The following is a 25,010-nucleotide window of genomic DNA, read 5'->3' on the forward strand; positions in this document are numbered from 1 at the left end:
CTGCCTTTACTCTGACTAGGTAGATAAGTAAGCTAGACAAACTAAGTAGTGTTTGCACAATAGAAATGAATAGGATCAAACATTTAAACTTCCTGGAAATCAGCACAAAGTTGCCAGGATTGCTATTCGGCAGGAATGTGTCACTGCAGTCTTCCTGACTGTCTTTAGCTGACCTCTATGCTGACTAGTCAGATGTCCGTTTAAACTGGTCAGAGATCCTGCTCTCTAGGTTACTCAACTCTCATGGGTGTTAAAGGGTAGAACTATCAGTAAACATGTCACTAATGGTCACTGATGGTCATTGATGTCATCTTGTACCTACTTAGAAACATGGTCTCAGGTTGTGCCCTTATGAAGGGTTAAGCCATGGGAGTCTGCTCAGCATCCTTCCTCCAGGAGACTGTGATGTTTGGGTAGAGTTGGCCCTGCCTTTCCCCTTTACTACAGGGGTAACATGAGACCCAGGCTTGATCAATTGGATTACTCCATTCCTCATTTATGGGTTTGATGATGGCATATAACCCGGGACTATTAGGCTTTCTCTTAGATTCACTGAGGAAGAAGTACAAAAATGAGATAATCCTTAAGCTCCATCTTTGCCACCACATAGAGGCTTCTCACTTGAGAATGATGTCGACTCAGCTAAAAGCCAAACCACAAGGCCATAAAAGTCCTCATAGCATCATTTGAACCCTTAGATCTAGGCATGCCTAAGTTAGGCCATTTTTTTTTAGATTGTCTGATGTGTGAAATCATGTTTCCTTTTCTGTCACCTATAACCAGATGCATCCTGAGTAATACAGGTGGCCATAATTGAATCGGTTGGCCTCTAAAGAACATGTTAATATCCAAAACAACAATGATCATTGCTCACATATATGCAGTGTCACCACTGTTATACAAGCATTTGCCATTTTGATTTAGGTACCACAATCCTATATTCCACACCAGGAGAAACCAAGTAACTTATTCAAATACACATAGTTGGTAGGTAGCTGAGCCAGAATTTGACCTAGGAAATTTGGTTGAGAATCTGTGGTATACTATACTAGAAAGTTCTGCCCAGATAATGGATGGTGGATATCTCTTCTCTTCAAGATCAATATAACTCTCATCTCTGCCAGCTGTTTGATTCTAACTATACTAATATTTGCCTAGAAAATATTACATGTTATAAGGGATTGGAGTCCAAGACTCTTTTTTCTTTGGATGGAAGGCCTGAAGGGCTGCACCCAAGAAGTAAGGGGGAACCAGAATTAGAGAGGCCCTCAACGGCACTTTATCTAGTCTTCTGATATTTTTTACTAGGCTCACTCTCCAAATACTTCAGACTTTCCTGTAAGAGTTTTCCTTTCGGCTTGGTGCGTGTGGCTCAAGTGGCTAAGGCGCCAGCCACATACACCCAAGGTGGCAGGTTTGAATCCAGCCCAGCCCACCAAACAACAATGATGGCTGCAACCGAAAAAAAATAGCCGGGCATCGTGGCGGGCACCTGTGGTCCCAGCTACTCGGGAGACTGAGGTAGGAGACTCTCTTGAGCCCAGCAGTTGGAGGTTGCTGTGAGCTGTGATGCCATGGCACTCTACCAGGGGGACAGCTTGAGGCTCCTGTCTCAAAAAAAAAAAAAAAAAGAGTTTTCCTTTCTGTGTCAGGCTCCAATAGACTTAACCTCTATGACATCTTAATACACTATATGTAGAAGAATGGAGATTTGGTTGAGTGGAACACCAACTGCAGAGCAAGATATCAAATGCCCTAATTATCCATGCTGGTTTTCTCTTATTGTCCTTCACCCAACCCACATTCTCCAGAAAGATTCCTCTTTAACTCTCCAAGCTCTTAGAAAGTAGGCTGTTCAGGAGAAAGAATCTGGCTCAGGGAAGTTGACCTCTCAACCCCACTGTCCTGGCCACAGTCTGTAAATGAAGGAAGCTTTTGACCCAAGGGCAGGTATTGGCTAAGGATACATGAATTCCTTTATCACAGGAACTTTGATAAAAAGGTGATAAATGCTGTGAATTAAACCAGATATTCTTGCTATTACAGTGTAGATGTGAAAAATTTAGAGAGAATTAACAGTTGCTAGTAAGAGAAGGAATTTAAAGACGTAGAAAAACTTATTAGCAGAATTTATGGGATAGACTAAGTCATGGGTCCTTAGATACTATAAAACACAGGAAAAAGAGAGGTGAGAACTCCAAGATCAGTTAGTAGCAATAGAAAGAATAATGTGTTAACCAAGAGAAGAGCTCAAATTCTAGTCGGTGGGGATGCAGATATTAATAAAATCATCACACAAATGGATGTAAAGTTGCTGCTCTGATGGGCACTATAAAGAAATGTTATATGGTGTAAATAAAAGCTCACATTAAGGAGAGTAGTTCTGAACCAGTCAAGATGTGGTTGAATATGGAGGAAGATGAGGCTGGAAAGATGGGTAAATTGCCAAAAAAAAAAAAAAAAAGTCAAGACTACAGAGATTGAAGAATCCAACAGTTAGCACTGGGAAGAGGAGGATGAACAAAAATGGGAGACAAAATCAGAGCAACTCAAGAGAGAGAAGATGAATCAGGAGACGGAATAATGCTCATTGGATTCACCAACATGATAGTCATTCAAAAACTTTATTTGGGATAATTTGTTTCTGAAGAAACAAGTATTTCCAAACATGATTTTATTTAATTCTTATATCTCTTTTTCACGTCTTTCCTTCCAAAAACAATGCATGATTTGCAACATGAATACAAGTAAGGAATCCAGAGAGAAAGATGAGGTATAGAACCATCTGTATAGTTAAAAAAAATTTTTTTTGGATACAATCTCTGTTGTGCTTTAAAAAAAGAACTATTTTGTAATATGTTTGTAAGTGCCCCTTATATGTGTACAGACAACAGTTCATTAGAAATGCATAACTAAATGTTAGGAAGGAGAATATTTACCCTACTTTCAAAAAAAAAAATTCATCCCTACATTGAAACTATGTGTTTAGAGTAGTGTTTTTCATGGCACACGTGAACCTATAATTAAACTTCTGCAACCCACTTAAATTATGTTGATCAAAAAGAAGAGCTTAAAAAAAAAAGGAATATATTTACTGTGGTTTGAACTCCTTTCCAAAATAATTAATTAATGACCTTTAAAATTTTTTGTGGCACACCTCTCACAACACACCACACGCCACAGCACATGAGATGAAAATCACTGGTTTAGACAGATGAGAACAGAAGGACTAGCTAGAGATTGTAGAGAAAAGGAAAAGAAATGAGGGCAGTGGAAGGGCTATTTTAAAGGTGATTGAAATGAAGGCACAGAGATGCATCCCAGCCACCAGAATGTATTCCATATGCATTCAGCCCACTTGCTGATGGTCAGCTGCACAATGAACAGATGACTTCAGCAGGCTGAGCCTCATGATTCCTACATGTTTCTCCTTGAAGTCTAGAAGGATTTCCTGGCCTGGAAGTGCATGAATGACTGAAATTGCTTTTCCCAGTGGCATTATCTTAGCTCTTGCCTGTAATGACTCAGCTGTTGCTGGGCTGCCCAGCTACTTAATTGGCTCTGTTTGGCCCCACTGCCTTGATTAACCCAAGAAGCTGGATTATCAGCTAATGTCACTACTTCACTGCTTCTTCTAGATCATTCTGAGGCTTGACAAAACCGATTATACTTTTGATTCAGGGGTATCTGACTCCTAAGACCTGAATGTTTTGTTCTTGCTTTGTCTTTCCTATCTTTGAACCCTTTAGCATGGCATGGCTGACAAGCCATGTTGACACACTTTGTGGTCACCATGGCTTTCTCATATAGGTCAATACAAATGCCTCTGAGGTCTTGTGAGTTTGTCAAGATACAGCTCCTTTCAATTACTCTATTGCTTGCTCTTTAAAATTGGAAACATTCTCATACCCCTGGAGGGCCTGGGGGCAGAAGGGAATTTGTACATATAAAACGCTACTCATCTAAACAGGATGTGAGTGATTTTATTAATTATGTTGTGCTTTGAGATCCTTGCTTGAAGAGTGCTTTGTAAAAATAGAAGGAATATTTGGCACATGTCTTTTTGTGCAGGGATGGCCATGGCAGGATGACACTGGGGCCCTTTGGAGAGCAGGCACTGTAGCCACATCCCCTTTGAAATACTCAAAGCCTCTAATTAACTAATTTCTGATCCTTCTTCCAGATATTAGCCAGAAGACAGGGAAGGTTCCTGCTCAGACAAATAAGTGAATGAGACAATCTCATATGTGGGCTTCTGGAGAGTTTGCACAAATGTTTATTTTGTCACATTCTGGGTTCTCTGATGAGTCTGATGAATGGAAGAGGAGTAGGGTGTGGAGTTAAATGGACTCAGAATCAAACTCCACCTGGACAGTTATAACCTTAAACTTCAATTTTATCTGTAGCATGGAAACAAGCTTATCTCACAGAGAAACTGGGAGAAATGAAAAGGCTAATGCAGGAAAAGTGCTTAGTACTAGATCTGGCATCTGGTGGTCCTTGAAAGGTTAATTAGCTTTTCCCTCAGGTCAGTAGTTCTTAGCCTCAGTGGCACTTCAGAATTATGAGGGTATGGCAAAATCCCATGTCCAGGCTGCACCCCCAGACCAGTTAAATCAGGATTTCTGGGGCTAGGGCCTGTCATGAGTTTTGGTTTTTACAAGGTGTAGCTGAACAGACATGGATGTCTCAGAAACAGCCACCGTTTCCAGTCCACTATGTGGGATGCCTGATTGTGTCCAGGCCTTGAACATTGAGCCTTCCTCCTTGGGTGGACATAGAAGATAAAAGATGTGCATGTGTAGTTGCCTCCTGTTTGGCATGAATACCCGCAGGCAGTTCTGGTGTGCTCAGATTCTCAGAAGGTGCTTTTTGTGGGGGTGACCTGTTTCCTTGACATTGGCCTGCTCCACGGTGTTTACTCACCATGAGAAGAGCCCATGCCAACCTCACCCCTCTCCCAAGGGGTGGATAATATCCAGGGTGAACCTATTCCAGCCGATGACCTGGATATTGCAGATCCATCATTCAGGTTTCTGCTTCTGCTGGCTTGAGAGATGGCTGGGTTAACAGAGGCCATCAATCCTTTAACCTTCCCTTCAATGCTGTTAAAACAAAACCAGCTGGGGCAGGGGAAGGAAAACAAATAAAACACAAAGCCTCTTACTACAAAGCTTTGCAGGCCCCTAATAAAAACAATGGTCTGTGGTGTTTCCAAAAATACTTTTGGGTCAACTCAGTCTCCCAGAGGGCCAGAAAGAATTACAGATAGTGGAAACTACCAGAATGTGACCTGTCCCTAAAGGAGGACCCTTTCTTCTCTGTTGAACCATCAGCATGCAAAATAATGAGAAGGGCATTTCCCTTGGTAAGACTAAGGAAAAGAGACGAATTTGACAAGCTTGCAGACTAAAACTAGCACCACTGGCCATTTTCTGCAGAGTTTGCAAGCTCACTTTCTTATAGAGGAAACGAGTGTGCCCAGGTGCCATCGGATGACTGATTTTACTTCTCACTTTTGAAAATGTATGTACAGAAACACACACTATTCACTCCCTCCTTAAATTATTTAGTATACCACTGCTGTCCAGAATTCCTGAATACAGATTAGATGAGCGCAAATGTACTCCTAGCTAGCATTCTTGGAAAATGTAGTCCTTTTCTTTGGAGATGGAAAATCCCTGTCCATAAAACAACATAAGTTGATATTTCTGAAAAATGAACACAGGGAAATTGAATTGATATTAAAGAATGCCTGCAGTCATCTGAGAATGCCTTAATCCCCTGCCTCTCCCCACTTCTCTGTTGGCCCATCTACCCTGGGCTTCTCCTGCAGTCTTGGCGAGGGAGGAGCGGGTACTGGGAAGAGACCTTGGAGTAAAGTTTCAATGTGGCAGCAGGAACCCGGCGACTGTTGTTTTAAGCACTGGACACCAGACAGGACATTTTGTTTCCAGCACACTCAGGGGCAGAGAGATTTCAGGAAAGATCAAGAGGATACAGAGTGGTGAGAATCATAAGAATCACATTAGCACTGACAAGCCTCCCAGTGGGGTGAACAGAAGAGCATTTGGAGTGGTTAGCTAAGACTAACATTCATTTTTTATCTGGCACTGAAACTCTCTCTTTTGATGTCCAGATTCCAAGGTTACGGCATGTTTTATAGTCACATACACATGTTCTGAAGGCTCTCCAGGCCACTCAATTGTGCCCTTGTGGAATGTGAATGCAGGAATAGGGTGGACATCAGGGATGGGTGGCCATCTGTAATAGCACTGGGAGACACCCTGTCTCCACATCCTCTCCACACCTGCTATGGGCCAGGAACCAGCTTTGGAGACCTCCTTCCTTCACTCCTCACTTCCTCCTTCCTTCACTGAGGCTTGCAGGTCATGAACAAGATACTCAGCTGACCTGGAAATAGGCTGTTTGTAGGAGACTATCAATGTCTGCTCTTTGGGAAAGCTGGTAAACTCATTTATGATGAGGAGTGAATTCAATGATTTATGGAGTCGTATATTTCACAAATAAAAAGCACTCACTATGTACAGGAGTCAGGCCAGCTGCTAAGGTGGGAACAGAAGATTGAAAAACTCCTGAGACTGTTTGGAAAGAAATGATCTAAAAGGAAACAAGGAGGGTATCAGATAATATACAATCAAAAATAGATACCATGAAACAGATGCAGCCTTCCACTGCTTCATGTATACTTAATGAATGAATAAGATTGGATGTTCATTTGCATACGAGAAAGCAATAGGGTAGCAATTCACTAATGACAGAGACTTACATGTAAAATAAGGTAATTTGGGAAGGAGTAGGTGATTTCTGGGAAATATTGTAAATCTGTGATATTCAAGCAGGGAAACACACCAGCTTCTTCTGGAACTTATTTATTTTTTAAACTACCCATAACTAAGATCCTTCTGTGGAGATTCTGCTTCAGAAGGACTAGGTTGGTTGGGCCTTTCCGAAAAATCCCCTGGGTGACTGTGATATGTACTCACAGTTAAGAATCACTGCTCAAAGTAATAGGTTACATTGCTCATTGTTTCTCTAAAAATAATGATTGATCATCATTGAAGATTGCAGAGAACAATTCAGTCTCAAAGAATTTCTGTGCTCAAACAATGTCTCTGTGTGTCAGTTTCCATTTGCCCCTTTTTCTGTGCAGGTGAATAGGTCACTTATCACTCTGTGCCTCAATTTGTCTATTCAGCAGGGAAGCTAGTAATAACCACTCCACCTATTTCCCAGGACTTAGGGGAGAATGATTAATTCAGCACCTGCTTACTTTGTACCTGTTATGTAGGGGAGGCTATTTTGTTCAGGGGAGGATTAAAATGAGAGTGTATCCATTGTTTTCAAGAGGCTTATAAATGAGAAAATTAATATAATCATAACAGAGGTTAGAAAATCAAGTGTCCCTTGAAAGAAGCACTCTGGGAGTTTGAAGCAAAGACCTAGAGTGGTAAGTTGACATTTTGTGCATGTCAGTTTGGGGAAGGTAAGGACAGGAGTGGCTGACTCACTTGCCGAGAATGTTTGATTCCTATTGTGGGGAGGATTAGGGAAGTCAGACCGTTGGGAGTTGCAGATTAGAACTTTGAGGGTCAGAATTTTTGGTGGGTAGTGGGGAGCCCCTATAGGGTCAGCAGCAAAAAATGACATGCATTAAGGAAAGTTAGGAAGATGAAGCTCATAGCATAGAGTGCAAGGATTAAGACAACGGAAAAACTGGAGGTGGCAAGACAGGTTAGGAGACCAGAGTGGCAGCAGAGTTCCAAAGGAGTGAGGACGCATCTGTCAACAACCATTCCTATTTGTGGCAAGCACCAGGGCTGAGTAAACAGGCTAATGGGGTCCCTTGAAAAGTCTCTGAGAAATCATGCAAATGAAGATGGCCACCAGGAAGTCCCATGAGAGGCAGCTACCTGTGTAATTAAAACCTCTGGTTTCCACAGTGTTTGCTAGCAAGGGCTGCACTGACCAAGAGGGATCTCCCCATTTTGGTCTTGCTCCCACACCCACAACTGCACCATGGCCAAGTGCTCAGGGAGTGTAACCCCGATTTCCTGGGTTCAAAATCCACAAAGTATACTCTGTAAGTATCTTGGGCAAGGTACATCCCCTTTCTGTAACTTGGGTTCTCCACCTGTCAAGTGGGAATAATGACAATGATAATAATTCTATCCATTTCATCATGTTATGAGGATTAACTATTAAATGCTTGCAGAGTATCTGGCACACAGTAAGTTTAGTGCTGTAAAATTAATAAAATGTCTATGTTTTATAGAGGGTGGCCATAAAGTTTGGGTGCAATTTAAAACAGTGTGCAATTTAAAATTGTACACAAACTTTAAGGCCATGCCATATAATGGACTTTTATGTACATCTTATTTAAAAGTATTCTATGATTCACAAATACTGAAACCAATTAATTTGAAGCAAAAACAGGACTGACCGACTTGGATTTGTTCACCATTGCTGGGCCCCTATGTTCAGTATAACTGGCCACGGCACCTATAGCCTGTTTGGCTATCTCTGTGCCCTCCTCAGTCTTTTTGGTCCCTGGATTTTGTCTTCTGATATATTTCTATCTCCCAGAATTAAGTGTTCATCAGAATAACTTTCATTCTCAGGGCTCGAGTTGAAGGTGCTGATCACAGAGAATCTACCTGTGCTATCTTACACAGGATACCCAAAACTTTAGAGATGTTAACCAGTAGTTAAGACTAATCAGATGACCTCTTAGGAAGGACTGGTCACTTCATGAAGAAGGAAGAGAAGGATTTGATGTGAGGGAGATTCTCCACTGCTGGTTTGAGAATGGAGGGGGCTTCTAGAAACTAAGACAGCTGGCAAGGGAACTGGATCTCAGTCCTGCAGTCCCAAAGAACTGTAATCTATTTCAGCCAGGTAAGCATGAAGGGGAGCCTGAGCTCCAGATAACAGAGAAGATGCTAACACCTTGATTTCAGCCCTAGAGAACTTGAGCAGAGGATACACAGTGCCCAGACTCCTGACCCAAAGAAACTGAGAATATTGACAGGCATTATTTTGAGCCACTAAGTTTGTGGTAATTCATTATGCGGAAAGAAAACTAATACATTCTCTCTAGCCCAGAAAAATGCATGCTGAGCTTCCTTCGGCACAAATTCACTTGCTTAATCCTCCCCAGCTGTGGGAAGGGCTGTGTGCTGGGAAAAACAAAGGCCAGTGTGGCCCACAGGACCCCTTTCCCTGGAAGACGGTACAGATGGATTAATGATCTTTCCTTCCTCAGGTGTACTGGACCAACATGGAATTCCATGTGCATACCACAACTCCCCCCATTTCAGAGACCATCCACGCAGAGGAAGCAAATGTGGAGAGTATGCTTGGGTGGGATTCTTGTTGTAAAAGGATATCTTGTTTGTAACACATCTGGAAGGAAATGGCCACACTATCCTTTGCCCCAGTGCCATCTAAAAGACAAGCAAATTCTCTTTACACTTCTGCTATGAAAATTTTTCAGGACTCAACTGCAGCATTTACCCAGATGCTATAGAATTCTAGCCTTGGCAAACTCTTTGGGTGAAGTAAATGAGGGGGCAGAAGGTTCTGGAACAGTTTGCTGGCCATTTCTGCACAATTAGGCAAACTTCTCCTTCCAGCTAGAGTTCAGCTTTCTGGCTAATTTTACATTTATTGGATGAACCCAAGTTGTCATATGGGTAGGTAAGCAGCAACAGAGTAGAGAGGCAATGCCTGTTACCTTGACTGCTAACCCTGACCTTAGGTCCACACACGCAAAAAGACCAGGTAGAACTTTTTTACTCCCCAGCACAGGTGATTAATCATGACTGAGGCAGGCCCTCAGTTGAAAGCCAGCAGAGCGGAGCACTGACATCTGTTTTGTGTTAGCTATTGCTGAAATGCCAGTGGCCTGAAACCATTTAGAAAACACAGCTCTCTGTGCCCTCGGCCTTTCTGTGTCTCCAGCTGGCAACCAAGTGGCAAATATATTTAGGAAGCAGCAGCTAGTTTCTCCTTTAATAATTCCAAGGGCCTCCAAGGCCGGGGACTCAGATGGTGCATTTTGGGTGAAATACTCTCTACACTCCCTTCACTGGGGACCTCAGAGGGACAGAGCTACCAACATATCCCGGCTGAGTTTGATGGGGAGGAAAAAAAATTGTGAGAAATGTGAGAAGAGCTTTTAAAAGTAAGGGTTGAATTATCACTGTTTTATCACCCTGATCACATCCTTTCTTGCTTTTCACCATCTCTTCCTCAGAGCAGAGATAAGTCTGAGTCAAGAGTAGACCTCTGTGATATAACAGCCACAAGGTCAACTTGAGGATGTTAAGTGTAGCGTACAGCCTCAAACAGCTTGCACTGAAGAAAAGCAACATCTTATGTGAGAAGTTTGTGAATGTATCTCATGCCGAAAGTAAATAGTAGGAAAATAAGAAAATTCTTCTCTTGAGTGATAATTGCTTTTACCTAGCATTCTCCTTTTGTCCTCCATTCAATGTTCTAAATCACTGGTTCTCAACCTTCCTAATGACGCAGCCCTTTAACACAGTTCCTGTGGGTTGGGACCCACAGATTGAGAACCGCTGCTCTAAATCTTCTCACTTAGTTACTCTCATTTTTTTAAACCTATCAAACTCAAGTGTAAAAATATGTGTACCCTGTTGCAAGAACCAGAGCAAAGGTTGTAGGTCACAGCTGGAAGGGACTGGTCCCACTTTTTCCCAGTCCAGTTAGGGTAGGAGCAGGGTCAACATCTCATCTGCCAATCTCATGATGAAGTTTCACAGATGATCAGAATGAATGAAATAATCCATACAAAACAATTTTAAAATGAGACATGGCTAATCTTTCAGCACAAAATACATTATATTTTAAGCATAACTCATTTTTTTCCTTTATTGTTTTCTTGGTAGAAGGCAAATACAAATGATTGAGGTATAAAAATGAAGGAAGTTGCTTGAAAGACCTTGACATTTTATTCAACTTCAAAATAGTTGAATAAAACCCAGGAATTTAAGGCTTTGAGTTTTTTTTAAAATCCCAGATGAGAGTACAGAAGCACTCTCTGGAGTAAACTTGCCCACCTAGATGTGACAATGGAATTAAACAGATTTTAGTACTTCTAAAAGTAGATGAAATGCTTTAAGTGATGTGGCTTAGAATCATATTTTCATATTAAGTCAACCATATCAGTTTTATTTCTCTACTTAGGCTCAGAATTCAGTCTTGTCTTGTGTCTGGTTATCCCAGTAAGTCAAAGGCTGGGTGCTAATGTGATAAAAATCAGAGGTTTGATCCCTGTTCAAGCCTATTATCTTCTTTTTAGTCTAAGGTTCCCCAAATACCCAAAGAGAGCTGACTGAGAGAGCTGGGGTGGACTCAAAATAAACCCATGCAATTCAGATAATCAGACTAAGTGTTCATATTTTTAAATCACAATTTATAGTTTTCTGATAAGCCATTTTCTGTCTCATCACATCCTTTCTTCCAAAAAAAAAAAAAATCCATACTGCTTATGTGTTTTATTAAGTATTTTCAAAATATGTATTCTTCTGGCCTTATTTCCAGAGCTATTCCAGTTGTATGCCATTTTAATTTCTTTTGGAGAAATATTATCCTTTTTCTGCCTCCAGAAGGTATACAGGTTTGGGGAATTTAGCAACATAATAATGATAATGATATCAATACCCACCATCTGCTGAGACTGAGTTCTATAAAAAGAAACCAGAAATCACCATAGTGAAAGCCAGACTCTATCCCTGAGAGTCCCTGTAAAAGGAAAAAATTGTCCATCTTCAGTCCCTTGGACTTTATTTTTATTTTGTCCTTAGCTACTGTTATACTATTCCAGGAAAGATTGGGAAGCTGTCTAAAATATACAAGTTCTTCCTACAGTATATGTCCATCAGAAAGTCTGAGGAAAGAATGTCCTGGACTGAGTTAAGTTCTGTGTAAAGACTATCTATTTGCCAAAACCATTTCCTTCTTCTGGGCATGTGGTTAATTTCATTTCCTATGCTCCTCTGTGATTAGGCAAAGTCATGTGACTGAGTTACAGCCGATGGGATAAGGGCAAAAGTACAATGTGCCTTTCCTGTCATGGTCTGTGAAAACATCTCATGCACAGTCCTTGGTGCTCCTTACCCCAGGGCCAGCAACCTTGGAAACCACATGTGGAAGCTGGAGGAGCTGTAGAATGGAAGGAGGCTGAGTTCCTTGAAGAGGACTATCTTCCCAACAGGGACATTGGATTTTATTATATAAGGAAGAGGAAGAGAAGCAGGGGGCAGAGCAACATGGCTGAATAGAAACCTCCAATGATCATCCCTCCCCCAAAACACCTAATTCATTGAGAGTCCATGCAAGCAAGCACTTTCAGAAGAATAAAAAATCTGGTGACTGATCATACCACTCGGTTTCATATCCAGGAGAGAGGCAATGAGGAGGGCAGGAAAAATGGGCTTGCACTGCCTACTCAACCCCTCCTTCGTCCCTCAGCAGTGCTGTGCCAGTGCCAGTGGGTCAAGTGGATGGAGAATCTCTGTGCCCAGGGTAGGGAGGGTGAAGTGAGTGTGGGAATTTGCACTGGAACTCAGGGTCACCTGGACACAGGGAAACCCAGCACCAGGCAGAATTCTGCTGGTACCTGTGAAGGGAGCATTTAGACTAGCCTGTCCAGAAGTGGAAATTCTCTACCTGAAACCTAAGTTCCAGTTTGTCCCACCACCAGCAAAGAGCAGCCTGGGACCTGGACTAAATTCATAAGGCAGTTGGGCCATAAAGACTATAGTCTTTAGGCAATTCCTGTGGCTGTGCTGGCTCAGAGATAGCATACTTGGGGTACATGTGAGCCAGTGAGATATGAGTGGTGGTTGACAAGGCAATGCTTGTGTCCTCCCCAAGTACAGGCAGTGCAGCTCAGAGACTGTGCTTTTCCTCTTGGGGAAAAAAAGAGAGAAGTTCTGAGGACTTTATTGTATAATTTGGGTACCAAATAAAAGTACCCATTAAAATCAAGTAAAATCAAGTACCAGGATGACTCCTGAAGCCCCTGAGTACATGCTTTGGTTCCTAGATGGCATTTCTGGGCCTATCCTGGGCCAGAAAGAAACATATTACTTTGAAGGGAAGGACTCAGTTCTGGTAGGATTCACCACCTGCTGACTAAAGAACACTTGGAATGGGAATAACAGCAAAAGTCACCACTGGCTTTGGGTGAGATCAAGCTGGCTTTAAGATATCGTCTGGTGCTGGTGGCCATGAGGGAAGTGCTCTTCCCCCAACTCCAGCAGCCCAGCATGGAGAATTAGGATAGAGAGTGAGAAGCTTTTTCTGGTAATCCAGGGAATTCTCTAGTATTTTACCCAGGCTCACCCAGGTGGTACCACCAAGAGTCTAAGAGAGTAACATCTTTACTGGATTTGGGGCACCCCCAATGTTGATACAGGTATGGTGACCAGAGACTTACACCACAACATTCAATTCCCTTTAAGTATCTAGAAATCCTTCTCAAGAAGGATGGGTTCAAAGAAGCCCAGACTCTGAAGATTAAAATAAGTACCCAATTCTTCAATTCTCAGACAATGAACAGCATACACAAGCATCAAGAATATTCAGGAAGACATGACCTCACCAAATGAACTGAATAAATACCAGCAACTGATCCTGGAGTGATGGAGATAAGTGACTTTTTAGAAGAAGAATTCAAAAGAACTGCCCTGAAAAAGCTCAGTAAACTTCAAGACAACACAGAGAATGAATTTAGAAGCCTATCAGATAAATTTAACAGAGATTGAAATAATAATAAAAAAATCAAGCAGAAGTTCTAGAGGTCAAGCATTCAATTGACAAACTTAGAAATGCATCAGAGTCTCTCAACAGCACAACCTGCCAAGCAAAAGAAAGAATTAGTGAGCTTAAAGACAGGCTATTTGAAAATACAGCCAGATGAAGAAAAGAAAAAAAGGGAAAAGTGGATTTTTATTGTATTAAGCCACTGATACACTGGTGTTTGTCTATTACAGGTAATGTATCTTAACCAATACTGACCCTACAAAGATGGATACTATGAAAAATTTTCAAAGATTCAACAGCTTAAAGTCCCTTTATCTTTCATTGTCTGTATGGTGTAAAAAAAAAAGAAAGTTTTCTGTGAGAGTTTAGTTTCTCAACCTCTCATTACTAATTGCCAAGTAGGGTTATTGAAATGTGCTTCAACTTTGACAGAGAGGATTAGGTGTTGCTCAGTCCCTGCTGAGTACTAGAGAAAAATCAAATGCACTTGTGAGTTTTAGATGGTGTCTTCATAGGAAAACTTAAGTGAAGGATTTAGCTAACTGCTGGATAAGTAAAGAATAATTCCAAAATGATGCTGGGAGAACTGGATAACCACCTGTAAAAGACTGCAAAGGGACCCACATCTTTTCATCTCTTACAAAAATTGACTTAAGATTTTTGGATCTTCTTGGAGATAATCTTGGAGTTTTTTTCCTGTGGGAAAAACTCTTGAGGATGGTGGCCTGGGGAAAGATTTTTAGGAAGACTTCATTGACAATTGCAGCAACAACAAAAAATAAACAAATCAGACTTAATTAAGCTGAAAAGCTTCTGCACAGATAAGGACACAATTAGTAAAGCAAATAGACAACCTTCAGAATAGAAAAAGATATTTGCATGTTATGGATCTGACAAAGGGTTAATAAATACAACCTATAAAGAACTGAAATTAATCAACAAAATAGAGCAAACAATCCCATCTATTACTGGGTAAGAGATATGAATCGTCTCTGAAGAAGATAGACGAATTGTCAAAAACACATGAAAAAATTCGCATCATCCCTGATCATCGGAAAAATGAAAATCAAAACCACCTGAAATACCACCTAACACAAGTGGGAATAGCCCATATTAAAATGTCCCAAAGCTGCAGATGTTGGCTTTGACATGGAGAGAGGGGGACACTTTTAACTGTTGATGGGACTGCAAATAATACAACCTCTTTGGAAAGAAATATGGAGATCCACAAAGAACTCAAAATAGACTTTCCATTTGATCCTGCTATTCCATTATTAGGCATCTATCCAGAAGAAAATAAAATCCTTTTATCATAAGGGCATTTGCACTAGATTATTATTATTATTTTTTTGCTCAATTTACAATCGCCAAGATGTGGAAACAACCTAAATGCCCATAAACCCATGAAAGGATTAATAAACTCTGGTGTATGGATACCATGGAATACTATTCAGCCACAAAAAAGATGGTGACTTTACATCTTTTGTATTAAGCTAGATGGAGCTGAAACACTTTCTTCGTAGTAAAGTATCACAAGAATAGAAAAGCAAGTATCCAATGTACCCAGTAATAGTATGAAGGCAATAGATAATCTAATACACACCCACACAAGAGAAAAACTCATTTTAATTCAAGATGGTGGGAGGGAGAAGAAGGGCGGGGGAAAGAGAAGAGGGGAGGGAGATTGGTGTGCTCCCACCTAATGGGCACAATGTAAGGGCGTATGAAACACCTCCCAGGCTCAGGACACAACTACAACAGGGATTTACTTAACAAATGCAGAGTGTAACTTAATCATTTGTACCCTCTTACAGGGTGTCCATAAAACTTATGAAAAAACTTTGAAGCCCTATCTTGATGGCTTCTTTCCCTCCTGCATTCTTCTATAGTTTTTCACTCCCATCATGTCAGTCACATACACCATTAACCCAGCTTTCCAAATAGATAGTGAGTAGTTAAATTGTGCCTGACACATCACATATGTGAATGTATGGACATAAAGTTTATGAACAAACTTTATGGACATCCTGAATTAATCTGAAAAAAAAAGATATACTATGAAAAATTCCAATTTTTCTTTTGCTATTTGGGTAGCTTTGGCTTGCATTATCTGGCTTCCTCACCTCACTTATATATCTGATAGGATCCAGATAAATCCTTCATATACATAATGTAAAACCATGCATTTATAAAAAGAATAGAAAAGGGACTCTAGATTTTGACCCACCCATGCAGTCACCCATGAAGTGATTATAACTGCAGTATTTGAACCAAAATAATTCCATAGGCAACCCCTAAGGAAATAATGTTGTAATTGTTTATAAATGCTGATTAGATTCCAAGGCTTGTCTAGGAAATCTGCTAATTTCCAAGTCTAGAATTTAGTATCCATACATGCACAGGGAGGTAAGATACCTTGGGATAAGCTGAAGAAATGTAGCCAAAGCTTACACTGAAGGATCATTCATTCAGCCAACATGTATAACTTGAAGTTAGGGAAACTGTCTCTCTATGCCCTTATGGTACTGTGTTACCCTGGGAAAGACAGACAATAACCCAGGAAGTAAATCTGTATTCCACTTGGTAATATGTGCTGTAAAGAAACAGAGTGAGCCATAGGGAAGAGGACAATGATTTAGAAAGAGTATTCAGGGAAGGTCTCTCAGGGTTGATGGCAAGAAGGAGAAGGGTCACTCCAGCCTAGACTGCCAAGCTGTTCTGAGTCCAGATTTCCTCTGGGTCCCACGTCTGGGCTCTGAGCCTATTCTGCGAGATGAGCTCAAGTAGAAAAGCATAGGGACACCTGGGTTTGGGATCTGTGACAAGGAAGCCTCGCAGAGTGAAGGAGTCAAAAAGAGTGAAGGCTGCAAGTCTCTGGGAAATCAGAGAAGGCCTGGAGACTGCTTGCATTGATTTTGTAGAGAGATTCTCTCCTTCTGAGGATAAGAAAAATCTGATCAGTGACAATTTTTTACTTTTCTGTGGTTTTAATCATGATCTTAACTTCTTCAGTTAGTAGAATACAGTACAACCTCCCTAGCTGACCTCTTCCCTAAACCACCACCTCCTCAAGTTGACCTAATTTTCATAGACCAGACATGTGCCACGTGTAGGTTCCTGATGTTGACCATCTCTGCAACTTACAGATGTTCTACTGTATATGCTTTGTTCCCATTGTGTAGAAACCAGTCATCCCCTCAGATGTTCTCAGTGAACAGTACCAGGGATTTTGCAATGAAAGGATAGAATACTCAGTTTAATTACAGTACAGGCAACATCACCATGAACTATGATATGAAACTATAAACCCAATATATTATAATACATAATATATTATAACACTATAACTAAATGCAAGTTTAAAATTCATCATCTTCTCAGTTCAGGCCTCACCTAGAAGCCAATACCTAAAGGAAAAAGAATAGCACCCCGTTAACTGAGAACCTTCATTCCACAACCCTGCCAAGGCAGCATGGCATGTGCAAACAGAAATCTATAGTCTATAACAACTTCCAACAGCAGCATGATTTGTGTACTTTCCAAGTCATCCAAGAAATAAAATCTCAGAAATATTTAGTGTGAGGAGGCCCTCTTTTGGGGAACATTTCTGTCAAATATTTCCTCCTCAGATCTTTGTCTAATATCAATTTGGGGATTTCTAAAGGGCAAAGGAAGCCCAGATTAAGGAGGAATTACTTATATTAGCACAATGACTAAGGGAATGTAGCTCTAATTTGCAGACTCAATTTCCCCATCCTTCTTTTGTTGTCCTTGTTAGTAAATTTTGTCAAAAACTAGGTTTCCATCCTCTGGTTGGCTTAAGATTTTTTTTTTTTTAATTGAAAGGAAAGTGGAGAATTGAGTAGTTATCTGGCTACTATATAAGTTTAATTGCAATATCTAAGATGATCAAAAGATGATAATAGTAATACTGTAACTATTTATAACCTCTTTTTTGTAGCAATAATCCATTGAATGTTACATCAAGAAGCGTGAACTTAAAAAGAGAAAACATCTTGCTGCCAGTCTGTCCTATCAGATTTTTACTTTGGGGGATCTTATATAGCTAATTATTTTAGTTCCAGTAAGAATGCAATTCATTATTTTATCTTAACTTTATCTTTAGTCTTTCTCAGCCTAAAAGATATCCAGGTACATCTCCCACCACCCCCTGTCTTGCCATCCAGAAACTCCTTCAGCAGTAGACAGAGACAAACATAATGCTCAAGAAAAGTGGAGAATTTCATTTTTTCTAAATTTATCATTTAAGCATAGGGGATTTTATTAGCAGTGATTCAGGTGAATTCTACTAAAACCAGATATTATATATTAGGAAGTGGAATTCTGTGTTTATGTACTTTGTAAGTACCTTTTCATTCCTGTGTTCCTTTTTGTAGACATTACTGGCCACCTGATTATAAATGCATCAAATGTTTGGATACATGTGATTGAAAAAAGTGATTTTGAAATTCAGAAAGTTGGTGATTCTCCTGCAAGTCTGACACTGAAGTAAAGCTGGGAGAGGGTTGATTAAATAATAGACATTATGATTTTTCCCCCATAGCAAATTTGGTGAACTAAGGAATACACTAACCAAAAGAGAAATCCAACTCACATTCTGGCCTGTTAATCATAGTTAGAATTATTCTAAATATTTCTGTCTCCCATTAAATTTTGTATTTAAAAAGACTGATATTACACAGAATTCTAAAATATTCAAGAATTTAGAACTTCAGATAAATGAGTCTGCAGATCTAAAAACTGCACATTATTAGCAAGAAGACAAAGTAAATGCTTGATAAAATATATGTAGTATTAAAAAAAGATATATGCAGTATAGTTGCTATTCCATCTTGATATGAAATTAAAAGTATAAGAGAAACTTGGTGTCTGATATTCAGTAGATACATCAGGTCAAGCAGAGGATCTTTTTTCCAAAAAGCCCATGTCATTTCAATCCCACATCATCAAAATTATAATAATCATGGCAGGAAGATGACTAGTCAAAGGAGGGTGATAATTATAGTGCAAAATCAACCAGATCCCACATAATTGAAGGAAAAGCCATTCTTTGCAAGTTATGGATGTGAAATTTTTTGTCATTTGTTATTCCTATAATAAATCAACACTTAGCAGTTTTGTCCATTGGGGATTTTCTTTGTCACCAAATCCATTCTAACTGAAGACGCATTAAAGAGACGATAAATTTAAGTAATTGTAATAAATACTACCCTATCCATTCAAAGGACACAAGTTAACAGAGAAATGGCAGTATCTCTGGCAGATGCCTATCATCAAATCCAATAATAACAATCAGTGTTGTGATCATAACCCTTAATGACTTTCCATACTTCAACAAGTTATGGGAAAGCACATGTACTTCCAGAGGAAATTGCTGTTCCTGACGCCAAGTGATTCCAAGGTTTTAGGAAGGACAGGTGAGGTGTTCATAGTAACTGAGTGAACAGGGTTGAGGTTCTGATTTAAATGGAGGTTTAAAGCAGCAGATCAAAACATATTTCATGCTTTCCTTTTGGGGGGATTTTCGCTCATTCTTCTATATATTCCTCCTCTTCTTTTTTCTCTAGGTCTTTACCTTTCTCTGCATTTGCCAGAAGTCCATCCTCTGTTCACTTTACTTTTTCTCCGCACAATTAACAGAATTAAGGGAACAGGGAAATCACCTGTTTCCTTTTCCTTACATCAGTGGTTCTCAACCTGTGGGTTGCAACCCCTTTGTAACAATGAAAATACATCCTGCATATCAGATATTTATTTATGATTCATAACAGTAGCAAAATGACAGTTATGAAATAACAACAAAAATAATTTTGTGGTTGGGGGTCACCACAATATGAGGAACTATATTAAAGAGTCATAGCATTAGGAGGCATTGGGAAGGTTGGAACCACTTCCTTGCTTAGAAATGTGGTTATCAAACTTGAACCTACACCATAATCAACTGGAGGGATGGTTAAAGAAGATTGCTGACCTCAACTCCCAGGGCTTCTGATCTGCAAATATTTTGTTGCAGTTCTAACAAGACCGGGTAATGTGGAAGCTGCTGGTCCAGGGACCACCCTTTGACAAGCACGTTGTATAATAACCTTGTAGTCACCCTTTCTCTCCCATCTTATGGGATGTGAAATTATTGGGGAAATGTGGGCAACTTTCCCTAACATCAGTGAGACTAACATGTGTAGTAAGTGTACAGGTGTGATGAGCAAAAGTAGAGTTGCACACAGGCAAGAATTATAAGGAAGAGGCTGACCTTGGTGAGCAAGTTCAGTTATTCAGATGGCTGATAGTAAGTATTTAGGTTCTGCTCAAGTCTTTTGATTAAAAGATGGTCTTGGAGCAAATATTTTCTTAGCATCATCTACATCATGGCACAATTGGCACTTAATATACTTCAACTCAATGTGAAAATATGTATTCATGATTCATAAGCCTATTATGTACCAGGCACTGTGCTGATCACCAGTGATATAAAGATGATATGGAGATATGATGGTTTCTAGGTAAGGAATCCACAATCCCATTCTTGTCTCATGGGAGGGAAAGAAATGACTACAAAGCCCTTAGAAAGGGTGGTTCACAAAGGGTAGTCCCTCATCCCAGCATCATCTGGGGCTTTTTAGAACTATAAGAGGCATTCCATACAGAAATCTCTGTGGGTGAGGTGCAGCCAGCATGCTGTTTTAACCCCTCCCCACCTGTATCAGTTGATTCTGATATAGGCTCAAGCTTGAGAAACATGTTTCTACATAAGAGAAAGGAAATAGGTAAGGGTTCTCATGCAGAGGGAAGATAAAGAGAACAGAGGGTGGGGTTCTGACAAATATGGACAGAAGAAGAGGCCTGGCAGAAAAGAAGAGGAAGGGAAAACAGAAAAAATATGCGAAAAAAACAGAAGAGGAGAGCATCTCTACAACTAAGGGAAGACTATTTTCAAAGAGAGAAAATGATGAGGAGGGATCAAGTCTCATCTGGCAGGAGAAGCAGGAGGGTAGGTATACAAACGACAGTGACCTTTGTCTATGGAGCAAAGGGGCAGAGGACAGGCTACAGGGGCTGGAAAGTACAGGGGGAGGGAGGCTGAGAAGCAGGCATGATAGGTCACTCTTCTAAGATTTCTTGCAATAAAAGGGAAAGTATAAGGCTCTGTGGTTGTTTGAAGAGGAAAAAGGGTGAAGCTAAGGAAATCCCACAAGTTCATGGTTGAGAAGAGGGGCCAGTGCCTTTGGAAAAACAACCAAGCACAGAGATGTGAAGGAGATCAGAATTGTTCATTTGCTGAAAGAAAAAAGAAGAATTCTGTCTTTTAAATACCAGTCGAGAACCCATGCCTACCAGGCACTGCTCTCAGGGTTATAAAAAAAGCAAAATGCTTGTTCTCCTGGAATTCATAGTCTAGTCTAGAAAACAGAAACATATATAGTTTGTCAGCTCCTCCTAAATGCATAAGAGTAAAGCAAGGTGAGGGGAATTAGCAGGACAGGCGGGTACCTGTTTAAGATAGAGCCACTTCCCTAATAATGTGGGGAGGAGAAAGGAGGGAAGAGAGCGGGTAAGCCACACAGATGTTGGTCAGAAGAGCAGTTATAGAGGAACAGCGAGTGCCATGGCCCTTCTGCAGGAGCTGCTTCCTGCATTCCAGGAAAAGCAAGGATGCCAGCTGCCTGGTGTTGCCTGAGCTAGGGCCATGGTAGAAATACGGGGAGCCATATCCTGAGAAGCTGTGAGGGCCACGGTCCAGAATCTACACTGAGTAAGCTGGGAAGCCATTGGACAGTTCTGAGTGGAGGGATGATATGGTCTGGGTTGTTTCTTTCTTTTTCTTCTTTTATTTTTTTTAAAGATAATTATAGCTTCTGTGTGGAAACAGGCCTTAAAAGGCAAAGGCAAAAGAGAGGAGAATATTTAGGAAGCTACTATAGGAATCCAGGTGAGAGGTCATGGAGAGACTGGTGCAGATGTTAAGATGTGGGTGTAAAGTCTGAAAGAAAGGGGAGGATTCCAGGATGGGTAAAGCTGTTAGAAAATTTAGAGAAGGAAGGGAAGAAAGCAGATCAGTTAAGAATATTTTAATCAGTAGTACCTTTACTGACTAATTACTACGTATCAAGCATCTTGCTAAGTTCCTTATCTATATTACATCATTTAATCCTTCTGACAACCTCAATTTACAGTGAAGGAGCTGAGGCAAGCAACTTGCCTGTTCTGGAACAAGTGGGCAGCCAGGCACTGGGCCCCATGAAGTTTGGGTGCAGAGCACACTCTGTTAATCATCCACACGATCCAACCTCTATCTTCTCTGAGAAGTGAAAGGTTACCCAGAGTTGGGGGAAAGGGCTGCAGTGAGATTGGAAGCTCACAAAGAATGTTGACCTAATAATTGAAAAAATGTATATCAAAGGTTTAAATAATAATTAGACAACTAAGGCCATGCTGTTTTCAGGGGAGTTTTAACTAGGAGCTCACTCTCCTGTGACTGCTTGTACCAAGTCTAGATAAAGAAAATGACCAAGCTGCAATCTTTCTGGACCTCTCCAAAAGCAATCTCAATCACTGAGTGATCATCACCTGACACAACTGGGGTAGAACTGATTCTGGCTCTCCATTATCTGAGATAAACATCCCTACAATCTTATTTAGCATAAACACTGACCTGACATGGGGCAGGCTGGTAAGATGAAAGTTGAGTCATGACATATGTATTAAGCTGAACACTGAGTTTGACACTCAGAGGAACAGCAAATTAATTCAAGACATATATCTTGCCCTTAAGGGGCTTACAGTATTGGCTTGGCTGGAGGATCACCCAACATCTATTAAGATGGAGAAATCAAATCTCCACTTTGGGCTCACTATACTGCACAGAGTGACAGGCCAGGAGACTAAAAGGGCCTTGGTGCATATGGAATGCATGCCCAGCCTGCAGCCCCTCAATCTATGTGTATTAACTCCGCAAGCAGCCTAGTTGCAGAGTGAAGGTGGTTGTTTGTGTATAAACATTGTCATTTTGCTGAGACTGCTACTTCATCTTTGAACCTTGGCATCAAAGGAACATTGACCTTATTCCTGAAGCTTGCCTTTCTTTGAAGCGTATGGCTTTGCATTGCAGATTAAAGTGAAGACATTCATCAAGGAACAGATCTGGCCAACTGCTCCCCAAACTCAACCTGAAACACAACCTTGAAAGGCTCCTATCACAGTTGCTGTGGAGTGGGCTAAAGATGAGGGCTTGAAGCCAAGCTCCTCTTTCTCAGATCCTATAAAGCAGCTCCCATGTGACACAGCTCCCTTTGAGCTTTGGACAACTTTGCCCTGAGAGTCAGTCTATCTCTGCAGAAAGGGGAGAGCTAATGCAATATCCCTAACCTGTCCTACTCATTTTATTTAAAGCAGATATTGTAGTAAATGAGGCCAGTGTGATTATTCACTGCATACCTTTGAATTCTTCAAAAGATGTGTCAAACAAAACCACCTGAAATTTGGTTGATGATTCTGTCAATTTGCTTTTCTACTACTTTAATTTGTTCATTCCATTGAAAAGAAACTGTCCTATCTTTCTCCCTTATTCTTCTATCTTGGTTCTAAGAAAAAATACCATATATGTAACATTCTTTGTTGTTTGTTTTTGGGTTGTTTTTTTTGTTGTTGTTGTTTGTTTGTTTGTTTGTTTTGCTTAAAATGGCAAGAGGATTAACAGGAGAAGCTTTAACTGTGAGGTTAGAAAAAAGTAACCAAATAATTCTTTAATTATAAGGCAAAGAGAGAACTAAGGGAAATCTCTCCCATTTCAGGGGGAGAAAAATTGATGACAGATGATTGAGGACAAATGATCATATCTTTAAATGTAATCTTTCTGGAGATCTCCAACTGTGATCAGATAAACAGTATGTTCTGTTTGTGATGAAACAGTAAACCAATCCGGAGGAAGGAAGGAAATGATTATAAAGTTGCATGCATGTAAACCAACTGATTCTGATAAAGTGCACACTAAAGGGTGAAAGAGATTGAAAATCCTTGTTGACACATAAGCTAATTGTCTGAATAATGCTTTCCTAATTATTCATCTTTGAAATAAAACCAAAGGATAATTCTGGTCATTATGAAATAATCTACTGCATTTTTTTCTTAAATCTCAAATAATTGATTTTTTTTCCATTAAGAAATGCTTGAAGTATAAGAACATAATTAATATGTAAACTTTGTAGGAAGTTTGTGGGTCCAGACTGGTTTTTTCATATGCCCCAGAAGCTAATGTAGGACTGGATGCTACTTCACATAGCTTCTGTTTTAAAAGGTTGAAAGACACCTGCTTATCCAAAATCTGTATTCCTTAATTTAGCCTCTACTTCTTGGAGTGTGACCATATGACTAGTTTTAGCCAGTAGACTGTAAGAAAGATGTTAACTGTCACCTCCTGGCTGGACCTCCCTTTCTCTCTACCTAGGCCATGTGTTGAGATGGCAAAGTCCAACCTGGAAGTAGCCCAAGTGATTTCCTTGTGGATGAGAACTGTGTAGAAGGATGATTGATTTGTATTAGACTTGATGCAAGCAAGAAATACATTGGTTATGTTAAACTACTAGGATATCCAGGGGTTATCTGTTGTTGTAGCATAACCTACCTCATCCTGACTAATCCAGGACTTTGGAGGACATCTAGACCTTTTTCACTTCTGTCATAAGCATCCTTCCTATAGCATTCCTGAGAAGTGATTCAAATACTTCTTGAACACCTCAGAAACAATAACAAATAACAATATAAGGGACACTATGAAAGTGTTGAGATACACAAAAATTAAGAAATGTAAAATCATTTTGATTACTATTATTTAACCATATTTGAAAACACTCTTTCCACTCATTTTCTTCAGGTCCTATAAGATCACATAACCATAGGTATGAATAGTTTCTTCAGGGCTGGAAAACCTTCTTTCATGTGTGGGATTTTTTACTGTAGGAAAGGAAATAATTGCATGGGGCTAAGTCAGAACTGTAGGGTAGATGAATCATAAATGTAACCCCTGTGGACTCCAGGAACTGAATGGTGATGTTGGCTGTGTGGGTGGACACAGTATCATTGTGCAAGATGGTCCCTCCCACTCCTGTCTTTAGATGTTGTTCTTGAAGCTTCCTAAAAACTTCTGGTAGTCACACTGTTGTGTACCACTGAGCAGTGAC

At 40.3% G+C, this 25,010-nt stretch overlaps 1 protein-coding gene across 1 annotated transcript in view; it reads right to left on the reverse strand.

Annotated features, from left to right (window-relative positions):
- SPTLC3 (serine palmitoyltransferase long chain base subunit 3) overlaps window positions 1-25,010 on the reverse strand; it is a 173,744-nt gene that overhangs the window by 10,643 nt on the left and 138,091 nt on the right. The gene's annotated exons all lie outside the window — the stretch shown is intronic.

Source organism: Otolemur garnettii, unplaced genomic scaffold (assembly GCF_000181295.1).
Source record: "Otolemur garnettii isolate 467f Iridium unplaced genomic scaffold, OtoGar3 scaffold00025, whole genome shotgun sequence".
Taxonomy (NCBI): Eukaryota; Metazoa; Chordata; class Mammalia; order Primates; family Galagidae; genus Otolemur; species Otolemur garnettii.